The sequence below is a fragment of the Schistocerca nitens genome, chromosome 4 (genome assembly GCF_023898315.1).
Source record: "Schistocerca nitens isolate TAMUIC-IGC-003100 chromosome 4, iqSchNite1.1, whole genome shotgun sequence".
Lineage (NCBI taxonomy): Eukaryota > Metazoa > Arthropoda > Insecta > Orthoptera > Acrididae > Schistocerca > Schistocerca nitens.
The window spans coordinates 934,867,481-934,880,281 of NC_064617.1; positions in this window are offsets into that span (position 1 = coordinate 934,867,481).

Genomic DNA, 12,801 nt, shown 5'->3' on the forward strand with positions numbered 1-12,801 from the left:
TCTCTGAACTAACTTGCCGTGCCACTTATATGAGAACCTGTGGTTTAATGTAGATTCTCAATAATGCAACATGGCCTTTTTACATAAAAAAACCTTGTCAGAGGTGAAAGCAACAATAAGTGACAGTATAAAATCTAGGGTGTTGTGAAAATGGGATTTTACAATGTTGAAGAGTACTTATTCAGGTTCATTTGTACAAACTGCTCTTTATAGTCAATGGTGTTAGAGGGTATAATCAAAAAAGTTGGTCATTAGGAAGTAAATGATAATGAAATAATATTATCAGAAAACCTTAATGAATCCCTTGAAACTCATATGACAACTGCATTCCATTTTAAATAGTCACTCTCCATTTATAATCAATAGTTCTGATTTCAGGCTTTTATAGACCATTTTGAAGTCAATAATAACTGAAGCTTCATCTGTCCTAAGAAGGTTCACTGCTGCTCTTTGAACCTCACATTTTTTCACCATTCATTCACTCATTGCAATATAAAGTACCATCAAGAAGGAGCATCTTTGAAGGATATGGAATGATTCAAGATATATATTGACAAAAGAGAAGCAACTCTTCAGCTTCATACTAACATCTTCAACACACAAATACATCTGACTTCACTACTGACATACTCTACATCATTATCATTGTAAATGTCAATGATGTCATTTAATCTATGATTGAAATAATTGTTATTTTGGTAATTAAATTAATGTACAAAAATAGCTGTGTGAACAACACACAGTGACATTTCAGATTTTGTGGATCCAGCTTCAGCAACTTTGGCTCTTGTAGCATCTTCTTGTACACTTTTATGTAATTTTTTATATCTGAAGTTGGGTGCACACTCTCCACAATGCCATTTTCCTTAACATAAAATAAAGATTTTTATGACCGAAAGTGGAATTTACATATAAATTCATCTGAATGATGCCATTATTCTTTCCCTACATGTGATCAACATTAAATGCATTTCTGATGAAATTTGTTATAAAAATGGTGAGTCAAGTTTCTAAAAAAAGTCAAGGTCTACATCTACATTTAATTTGCCACTTGTAGATGTGTATCCGGCAAGAGCTGGAGTCTGTTTCATTCTTGCCAAATACAGTATATGTATAGAAATAACGTAGTATTTAGTGTCCTAGACTTAAGCAATCTTTGTACTGAGGAACACTTTTAAGTGTTGTGGCATTGAACTGACAGCAAATAGTACATCAGTTGTTTTTATAAATTCAAGTGGCTCCTGTAAGGAATCTGGGAGTCTACCTCAAAGTGAAGCAGTATAGGGAAAATAAGAATAAGAATAATAATAATAATAATAATATAATAATAATAATACGCATACATTGATTACCGAAAAGCTTTTGATAGTGTACCCCACTCATGGTTACTACAAATATTGGAAATATACAAAGTAGATCCTAAATTGATACAGTTCCTAAACATAGTAATGAAAAATTGGAAAACCACACTTAATATACAAACAAATTCAAATAATATCCCATCACAGCCAATACAGATTAAGCGTGGAATATACCAAGGAGACTCATTAAGTCCTTTCTGGTTCTGCCTTGCTCTGAACCCACTATCCAACATGCTAAATAATACAAATTATGGATACAATATTACTGGAACATACCCACACAAAATCACACATTTGCTATACATGGATGATCTAAAACTACTGGCAGCAACAAATCAACAACTCAACCAATTACTAAAGATAACAGAAGTATTCAGCAATGATTTAAATATGGCTTTTGGAACAGACAAATGTAAGAAAAATAGCATAGTCAAGGGAAAACACACTAAACAGGAAGATTACATATTGGATAACCACAGCGATTGCATAGAAGCGATGGAAAAAACAGATGCCTATAAATATCTAGGATACAGACAAAAAATAGGAATAGATAATACAAATATTAAAGAAGAACTAAAAAAAAATATAGACAAAGACTAACAAAAATACTGAAAACAGAATTTACAGCAAGAAACAAGACAAAAGCTATAAATACCTATGCTATACCAATACTGACCTACTCATTTGGAGTAGTGAAATGGAGTAACACAGACCTAGAAGCACTCAATACACTTACATGATCACAATGCCACAAATATAGAATACATCACATACATTCAGCAACAGAAAGATTCACATTAAGCAGAAAGGAAGGAGGAAGGGGATTTATCAATATAAAAAACCTACATTATGGACAGGTAGACAATTTAAGAAAATTCTTTCTAGAACGAGCAGAAACTAGCAAAATACACAAAGCAATCACTCGTATAAAGACATCGGCTACACCACTGCAATTTCATAACCATTTCTACAACCCTTTAGATCACATAACATCAACAGATACAAAGAAAGTAAATTGGAAAAAGAAAACACTACATGGCAAGCACCCATATCATCTAACACAGCCACACATAGATCAAGACGCATCCAACACATGGCTAAGAAAAGGCAATATATACAGTGAGACGGAAGGATTCATGATTGCAATACAGGATCAAACAGTAAACACCAGATATTACAGCAAGCACATTATAAAAGATCCCAATACCACAACAGATAAATGCAGACTTTGCAAACAACAAATAGAAACAGTAGATCACATCACAAGCGGATGTACAATACTAGCAAATACAGAATACACCAGAAGACATGACAATGTAGCAAAAATAATACATCAACAACTTGCCATACAACATAAACTAATAAAACAACACGTTCTCACATACAAGTATGCACCACAAAATGTACTGGAGAATGATGAATATAAATTATACTGGAACAGAACCATTATAACAGATAAAACAACACCACATAACAAACCTGACATCATACTCACCAATAAAAAGAAGAAATTAACACAACTAATCGAAATATCCATACCCAATACAACAAATATACAAAAGAAAACAGGAGAAAAAATTGAAAAATACATCCAACTGGCTGAGGAAGTCAAGGGCATGTGGCATCAGGATAAAGTTGACATTATACCAATTATACTATCAACTACAGGAGTCATACCACACAATATCCACCAGTACATCAATGCAATACAGCTACATCCAAACTTATACATACAACTACAGAAATCCGTAATTATTGATACATGTTCAATTACCCGAAAGTTCCTAAATGCAATATAACATATACCGTACAGTTAAAAGGAAGTCACGCTTGATCAAGGTCCGCGTCACTTTCCATTTTTGACCAGACATAACGTCTGAGAAAAGAAAGAAAGAAATAATATTAATAATTGCAACCATATAACTAAGTGACCTGAATGTAATTTTTTTGACTGAAAGTAGTAACAGAGTACAGCAGGTGCAACTGATGGCCTCTTACAATTTAGTGCAGTTGGTAAGTAGATTTTCCCACTAGGGTAACTGACCATTCTGGTACTTTAACTGAAAGTACAGGCACAACAGCCTGATAGTTAGACAAGTCATAAATGGGCTGTCAGATCATGATGCTGTGATTCTTACTATCACTGAGTTCAATTTTCAGATAAAACCAAAACCTATCCGGAAACTAGAGAGATTAATAAGTAAACAATGAAGACATACAAACAGAAAGTACAGCTAGTTCACTGGTCTGAAGTACATAATGCAGCAGATGTTAAAATTTAACGGATTTAATAATCAAGTTACAAGTCATTTTGACAGAATGTTTCCATAGAAAAAGAGTTGGAGAAAACCAGTGCAACAATAAATTTAAGTCAATGATTACACAGGACATAAAAATTTCATGTAAAACAAAAATGGAATTGTAAAAGTGTACTCTACAATGTTATGGAAAGTGATACAAAAATCCAAACGTATATATTTAAAAGCAGAAAGTGATAAATCTAATAACAAAATGAACACCATACAGAAATAAGTGAATAGTTTTATTGCCATAGAAACAATTAGTTTAAGAAATAGGTGTAATAATGAAGGCTAATATTTTTAACAATCTCTTCTCAATAGTTACAAATACAGCGGCATCCTCAGGTTCTACAAATAAATATTCAGATTCCTTACATAACATGCCAGCTAACAAAATAGATGAGACACTTGTTTGTAAACACCAGTGAAGGAAACAGAAAAAAAATTCTGTCTAAAAAAAGTAAACATTCTGCTGGAGTTTATAACATTTCCAGTAAAGTATTGAAATACTGCTGTAAAGAAATAAGTAAAGTTCTCTGCCTTTCTTTTCTAATGTGTCACTTGAGGAAGGAGTAGCCTCTGACCAATTAAAATATGGACTTGCATTGCTATTTTATAAACAGGGAAAAAGACAGATGCTACAAACTATTGACCAGTTTCATTACTATCAGCTTTTTGTAAGGTAATGGAAAAATTGATGCACAGCAGAATGGTTGAGCATCTTAGTAAATACAACAACAGCAAGTTTGGCTTTGAGAAAGGGGTATCAGTAGAGAACACAATTCATGCATTTGTTGACAATGTTTTTAGAATCCATAAATGACAATATGATGACAGTTGCAATATTTTGTGACATCTCAAAAGCTTTTGACAGTGTTAAGCCACTATATCCTCCCAAATAAAGTCAAAACCTTAGGAATGAGTGCAATAGTGTGTAAGTGGCTTGAATCTTACTAGTGGGACAGAAAGTAATCATGGAGGGAATACATGGTGGCAATGTATCTTCGGACTGGGGCTCTACTGCCACTGGAGTGCCTCAAAGCTCAATATTAGGTCCACTGCGTTTCCTAACATTTATAAATATTCTGAAACTATTATTCACACAACAAGGAAAGGTCACCACATTGCTGATGACACTACAATACTAGATAATAATATTTCATTAAGTATGTTACGTGAGGTAGTAAATAAAGCATTTGCAGATGCGATAAACTGGTTTGAAATCAACAATCTTTCAGTCAATCTAAAAAAGATAAATTATGTTCATTTCTGCTCTACTATTAACGCTGCAGATCAAATAATCTAAAAATGGATGAGCACAAGATCTTGAAAGATTGAGTCTTCCAAGTTTTTAGGTCTGCAAATAGGCATAAAACTGAAGTGGTATTACCATATTCAAGATCTATGCAAAAATGAAGGACAGCAACATTTGTCTTCAGAGTTATGTCTGACAGTATGGAGGCGAGCACAATACAAACAGTGTACTTTGGCTATTTTCAACCAATAATAACCCATGGAATAATATTAATTCATATTATAATTATTATAACACCCACAGGAAACACACATATATAAAAACAATGATGATGTAACTTACCAAACGAAAGTGTTGGTATGTTGATAGACACACAAACAAACACAAACACACATACAAAATTCAAGCTTTCGCAACCCACGGTTGCTCCATCAGGAAAGAGGGAAGGAGAGGGAAAGACGAAAGGATGTGGGTTTTAAGGGAGAGGGTAAGGAGTCATTCCAATCCCGGGAGCGGAAAGACTTACCTTAGGGGGAAACAAGGACAGGTATACACTCGCCTTTACATATGTCTGCTTGTGTCTGTATATATATATATGTGTGTGTGTGTGTGTGTGTGTGTGTGTGTGTGTGTGTGTGTGTGTGTGTGTGTGTGTGTATACCTGTCCTTTTTTCCCACTAAGGTAAGTCTTTCCGCTCCCGGGATTGGAATGACTCCTTACCCTCTCCCTTAAAACCCACATCCTTTCGTCTTTCCCTCTCCTTCCCTCTTTCCTGATGAAGCAACCGTGGGTTGCGTAAGCTTGAATTTTGTATGTGTGTTTGTGTTTGTTTGTGGAAACATATCTAAGTTTAAAGAGAGCAGGCAAAAAAAGAACAAAAAAGGGTAAGATTACGCATGACATGTAAAATGATACACCAAACATTTATTACCATGCAATGCATGCTTTCATGTCTTGTATTTGTGCCCTTTGTAATTTTTGTTTTATGAGTTGCAGGCTATGGTCCGAGGCATATTTATCTACCCAATTTTTCATCTCTCAGTGCTAGAGACATCATTACAGACTATAAAGACTCAGCAAGCAATATTGAACTTAAACAAGCTCAGCAAGCAAAACTGTTTATACATATACATGCACAAGTTGGTTCATATTATCATGAAACCGCTGCCTAGATTGCAGACACAAACTGTGTCAACTCTTTCCAGCCACAAACTCCATAACACACGTCAGTGCGAGTCTGTAGTGTAAGGCAGTGGTCTCAAGACTTCGTGAACTGACCACTGCATGGATACGTATAAACAGTTTGGATTGCTGAACTTGTTTAACCCTAGGACACCTGGGGGGGGGGGGGGGGCGGTTTCGTTGAACCCACAATTTTTTTATGTCCCCTGCTTTTGCCCAAGTAACTTTCATACTGCATATTCCCTTTGAGATATTGTTTGTTGGCTATTTTATGAAACATTAGTGTCAATATATTTTGGAGAAAATTCCTGCTTTGAAAGAAAAAATAAATAAACTTATTGTGGGTCTAGGACGCCTGTGGGGCGGGGGGGGGGGGGGGGGGTTCGTTGAACCCACAACTTTTTTATGTCCCCTGCTTTTGCTCAAGTAACTTTCATACTGCATATTCCCTTTGAGATATTGTTTGTTGGCTATTTTATGAAACATTAGTGTCAATATATTTTGGAGAAAATTCCTGCTTTGAAAGAAAAAATAAATAAACTTATTATGGGTCTAGGACGCCTGTGGGGGGGGGGGGGGGGGTTTCGTTGAACCCACAATTTTTTTATGTCCCCTGCTTTTGCTCAAGTAACTTTCATACTGCATATTCCCTTTGAGATATTGTTTGTTGGCTATTTTATGAAACATTAGTGTCAATATATTTTGGAGAAAATTCCTGCTTTGAAAGAAAAAATAAATAAACTTATTATGGGTCCAACAACCCTCTCCCCCTTAGGCTTCCACGCTATGGAAAATTTGCCTTAGTAGGATTTCGTATTTCTCATCTCTACACCAATGCTAGTTAGTTTCTTGTTGGTTGGTATTCTTGATATTCACAACAACTGGTTTACTTTCAGAGGACATGATTTTTTATGTCAGTCAGCTGTTGTTTATCTTGTAAACTTGCAGTGATTGCGGCCAAGTCTGGAAGAAGGTACATAACCACACAGCCTAGAATTCCTCGGAGGTCTGTTGCTAATATAGTAAGAGAGCAGGCAGGAGTAACTCCAGCTTGTGTTTGCCATTCACCTGGAGAAGCCTTGAAGTTACTTCTTACACCTGACATCATGGACGTTATAGTAAAACATTCAAATAAAGAGGCAGTTAGCCGAAATGTTACTTTGACTAATGAGAAAGAATTGTATGCCTTTATAGGAATCCTGATACTTATGGGGGCAAATAAGGACAATTCTGTCAGTGAACACGATCTTTGGTCAGACCTAATGGGTCGGCCAGTTTACAAGGGTATTATGGCAAGAGAACGTTTCAAGAAACTTATTGCAATCATAAGGTTTGATGACAAAAGTACCCGCCAGCTAAGAAGGGAAGCAGACAAGTTCACAGCAATCCCTGATGTTTTCAACAAAGTGAATGATAGGTTTCCACTACTGTATAAACCAGGGGTCCACCTCACCATTGATGAGATGCTCAGCTTGTTTAGAGGGCGCTGACCCTTCAAAGTATTTATGAAGGATAAACCGGGCAGGTATGACATCCTTATATGCATGATGTTCGGTGCAGTTGACAGATACGTCTTGAATATGGAACACTATGCAGGTAATGTTCAGAATTTGTCGAAAGAAGAACAGGGTTCAGCAGCTGTAGTCAAACGTCTGGTAGCACCTGTGAAAAATACTGGTCGAAATATTACTACAGACCAATACTACACATCGGTGGATTTGGCGGGAGAGTTATACCAAGACTACAAAGTTACTACAGTAGAAACTCTCCTGTCAAACAGGAAGTATATTCCAGACATAATGAAGAACACATCAAATCGAGAGCTATACTCATCAATGTTCTTGTTCACAGACCCATCAACAGGTAGGCCTCCAGTAACTTTGGTGTCCTACGTAGCAAAAACAAAATAAGTAAAAACATACTGATGTTGCCAATAATGCACCAAGATAAAGGAACTCTTGGAGGAGAGGAAAATAAAACCGAGATAAATGCATATTATAATTCCACTAAAGGTGGAATTGATACCATTGATCAAATGGCGCGTATATACACCTGCAAGAGGGGAACAAAGAGATGGCCACTATCTGTATTTTACTCTCTCATCGACATTTGTGCTATCAATGAAATCACCATATTCATCCAGCAACATCCAAGATGGAATGAAAAGAAACACAACAAACGAAAACTTTATCTTCTGCAAGCTGGGATGGAACTAGTGAAATTGCAGGTAGAAGAAAGAAGTGCCAGTGCAAGAGGGTTATCTAACCAAATTGTTCAATCAACGGAGACTATTCTACAAAAGAAAATCAAAGACGTGACAACAGAAGCACGTCAGCCTCCTGCAGGGAAAGGTCGGTGCCATATTTGTGTAAGAGAAGCTAAAACAAAGAAGCAGAAGAAAAACAATCTAAGTAAACCAAAACAGTATTGTGGACAGTGTCATAAAAATGTGTGTAACACATTGTGAAGTGTGTCTCTTGCCTTGAAGTTGAGGACTCAGAGTAGTCTATTGTATATGAACACATATGTATTCTGTATTGTAATATGTCAATTTTTTATTCACTCAACCCAATATTTATAACAATTAAATACATTTATAAACCAATGCCTTAGTTAAAATACATACACCATTTTGAAAGTTGTAATTTTTTGTCAGTAAACTTATTTAATACCTATGGGTTCGCCGAACACCCCCCCCCCCCCCCCAGGCATAAGTTAGAAAAAAAGGCTTGGGCGTCCTAAGGTTAAGTTCGTTATTGCTTTCTGGGTCTTTACAGCCTCTGACGATGTCTCTAGCACTGAGAGATGAAGTATTATGTGAAGAAATATGCCTGGATCATACTCTAAAGCCCATAAAACAATCACTAAGAGATATATATATAATAACTGAATTAAATTCACTGAAATGACATTAATGGCTATGAAGGATCAAATTAATGAGTATATTCAGTGATTTCATTGGCACAATATAATCATTCCACTTCATTTTAAATGTTTTGTGGTAAAATGATGGACTCATATTCTGACTGTGATGGATTCAAATCCCAACCGCCCATCTCGATTTTGAGATGATCCCCTCCCCCATTTACTTGCATTTCTGTCTCACAACAGACTGTCTTGCAATTTCTGATTGTATTTCTGAGCATACTCTAACTTTCTCTAACTATCCCCAATTATTCATTGCAAGTACAAACCTCTATTAAGACAGCTTACTCCTATAAATCATGTTTCATTATTAATATATACATTCCCTTGCCCATACACACTGAAGTGCCAAAGAAACTGGTATAGGCATGTGTATCCAAATTCATATAAATGTTAACAGGCAAAATATGACACGGCGATCGGTAAGACCTATATAAGACAACAAGTGTCTGGCACAGTTGTTAGATCAGTTACTACTGCTACAATGGCAGGTTATCAAGATTGAAGCGAGTTTGAATATGGTGTTATAGTTGGCGCACAAGCGATGGAACACAGCATCTCTGAAGTAGCGATGAAGTGGGGATTTTACGTATGACCATTTCACAAGTGTACCATGAATATCAGGAATCCGGTAAAACATCAAATCTCCAACATCACTGTGGTCAGTAAAAGAACCTGCCAGAACATGACCAATGATGACTGAAGATAATCATTCAACATGACAGAAGTGCAACCCTTGCACAAATCGCTCCAGATTTCAATGCTGGCCCATCAGCAAGTGAACCATTCAATGAAACATCATTGCCCACAAAGCCCACTCATGTACCCTTGATGACTGCATGACACAAAGCTTCATGCTTTGCCTGGGCACATCAACACTGACATTGCGCTGTTGATGACTGGAAACATGGTGCTTGCTCAGACGTGTCTCTTTTCAAATTGTATCGAGTGGGTGGACACATACGGGTATGGTGACAACCTCATGAATCCATGGACCCTGCATGTCAGCAGGGGACTGTTCAAGCTGGTGGAGGCTCTGGAATGGTGTGGGGCATGTGCAGTCGGAGTGATATGGGACCCCAGATACATCTAGATATGACTCTGACAGGTGACACCTGCGTCCATTGATGTCCATTGTGAATTCCAACAGATGTGGGCAATTCCAGCAGGTCAATGAGACACCCCAAACGTCCAGAATTGCTACTGAGCAGCTCCACGAACAGTCTTCTGAGTTGGCCACCGAACTCCCTAGACATGAACATTATTGAGCATATCTGGGATGCCTTGCAATGTGTTGTTCAGAAGAGATCTCCACCCCCTCTTAGTCTTACAGATTTATAGACAGCCCTGCAGGATTCACAGTGTCAATTCCATCCAGCACTACTTCAGACATTAGTCGAGCCCATGCCACGTCATGTTGCGGCACTTCTGCTTGCTCGCAGGGTCCCTAAATTTCATGGCTATTCAGCGTATATTCCATCTTCCCTCCATTAATATTTCCCTAAAGCTTTACCTAATAAACACTTAATAGTTTTTTAAACATTCAAATTATTGAAAATGACTCTTTCACACTGCATTTATTTAATTTTGTGTCTGAACAGTAACCATGAAAATATTCTTGGCACACGGCCCTCTTTGGCTAATTTTCCATAGACAATTTCAAGCTAACATGCTACTTTTGCCTATTTGGCAGTTGTTACAATTTATTAAATTATCATTTATTTTTCTTCTCTTTCATTTCCTTAACTGCATTATCCTTTCCACTTCCCAATTTCTTTTCCCCTTTTAGTTAATCTTTACTTCTCACACTGTCCCTTATATCAGGTCTAAACAGAAGCTAGTACAATAATTACTAATATACTATTATAGCACCTACTATGAAGTTTGCATCATCTGGAAATGTTTTTGTGTTCAGTGGTGCAGTGTTGTGTGTGTGTGGTCTGTGTTAACAAAAAGAGTAGCAGCTGTGAAACAGCTTCTGCACCATCCGCCAGGGGCACTTTGTTTCATAATATGTTTTATATTCTTTTGTATTGTTTATTCTTGGACATATGAATTTTTATATGATTTTGTTTGTTCCATGTTTTTATGTTTTCTCAGTCTCTCAGAGAGGTAATGTCAATGATCGTTTTTCTATTTTGCCTCTTCCTGACTCATTCAGACTCGTATCCAACATAGAGGGTGACCGCTTGTCCAATCTGTTTGGCAGATACTGTTACCGAATTTTGTTCCGTGAAACCTACAAGTTTAGTTTGTTCACGCTAAGCAAAGGTTGGTTAGCTTAACTCATTCTAATCCTGACGACACTATATCTGACTTTGCACTTTCTCTGTTGCATTTTTTTTCCTCCATGTTAGCACAACAGATGTTTCCCTTTCAACTTGCAGTCTGACCTATGACCAACCCCTTCCTTGATTGAATCCCAACTTGTTTCTGAAGTAGGTATATAGAGTTCTGAACATAATTAGAATCATTTCCTGTTTTAAGTGTCTCTATTGGCAATACTGAGAATTTAGTCCCCAAAAGGTAAGTGCTAGGAAGTCTTTCCGACTCTCTGAGAAATTTATGCATTTAGATCTTTTGAAGTGGCACACAGGCAACACACTGGTCTCATGTTTTGGAAGATAGTAGTTCAAATATCTACATGGCCATTCAGATTTTCTATGGTTTCCCTAAATTGCTTTGGGATAGCTCCTTTCAAAAAGACACAGCCAATTTTCTCTTCTATCCTTGAGAAAGGTACGCTTGTCCTCCATCTCCACTTCATCACTGACAAGACATTAAACACCAATCTTTCTTTAATATTTATTGTGATTAACAACTGAAAGCACGTGGCTTGTTCCAAAATTGTACCTGGCAGTCGATTAAAGGATCCCTGGTAAAGCTGGCACATTCAATTTCTGAATAACTACATTCTTTAAAGTTGCACATTTAGTAGTTGACCTGAAACATAATGAAGGCAATTTCCAAACTACAGAAGGCTTTAATCCCGAAAAACAAAGCAGCAATATCTTCATTCTGAGAACCACTGGAAACACCCATTTACACCTTGAGTTTTGCAAGCAGAAAAGCTTTTTCTGATGCAGAATTTTTGAGCACATACAAGTGGCATTTAATAAGTGATGCAAACCATTTTTTTCTTCTAGGTCATTTTGATTGAGAAAGTGTGGAATTTGTTGAGGACATTGTGGAATATTCCTGCTTCAGTTCCTATAGCACAAAGTTCTGATAGGTGGTGGTGCTATGTGCAGCCTTCAAAATGGCACCTGCAATGGATATGCGTTCCAAGCAGGCAGCTGTCATTGAGTTTCTTTTGGCGGGAAACCAGAGAATCAGAGGCATTCACAGGCACTTGCAGAATTTCTACAGAGACCTGGAAAAAATAAAATAAAAATAAAAGCACAGTGGGTCATTTGGCGAGGCAACCGTCATCGCTGCAATAAGGTTGTGCAAAGCCTTATCATCTCCCATCTGCTACCTGGCCACACAGAGCTGTGATTCCTGCAATGTTGGAACAAGTGGACACACTCATCTGAGTGATTGACAGATAACAGTCAAAACACTCTTTCTCCAGACAATGCAAGGTCTCACACAAGTCTGCACAACTGAAATGAGCTCACTAAACCTCATTGGATCGTTCTTCCCCATTCAACCTATAGTCTGGATCTCACACCTTCCAACTTCCATCTGTTTGGCACAATGTAGGATGTACTCCTTGGCAAGCAGTGTGTGGATGATGAGGAGGTTACTGATGCTGCAAGACGCTGGCAGTGACAT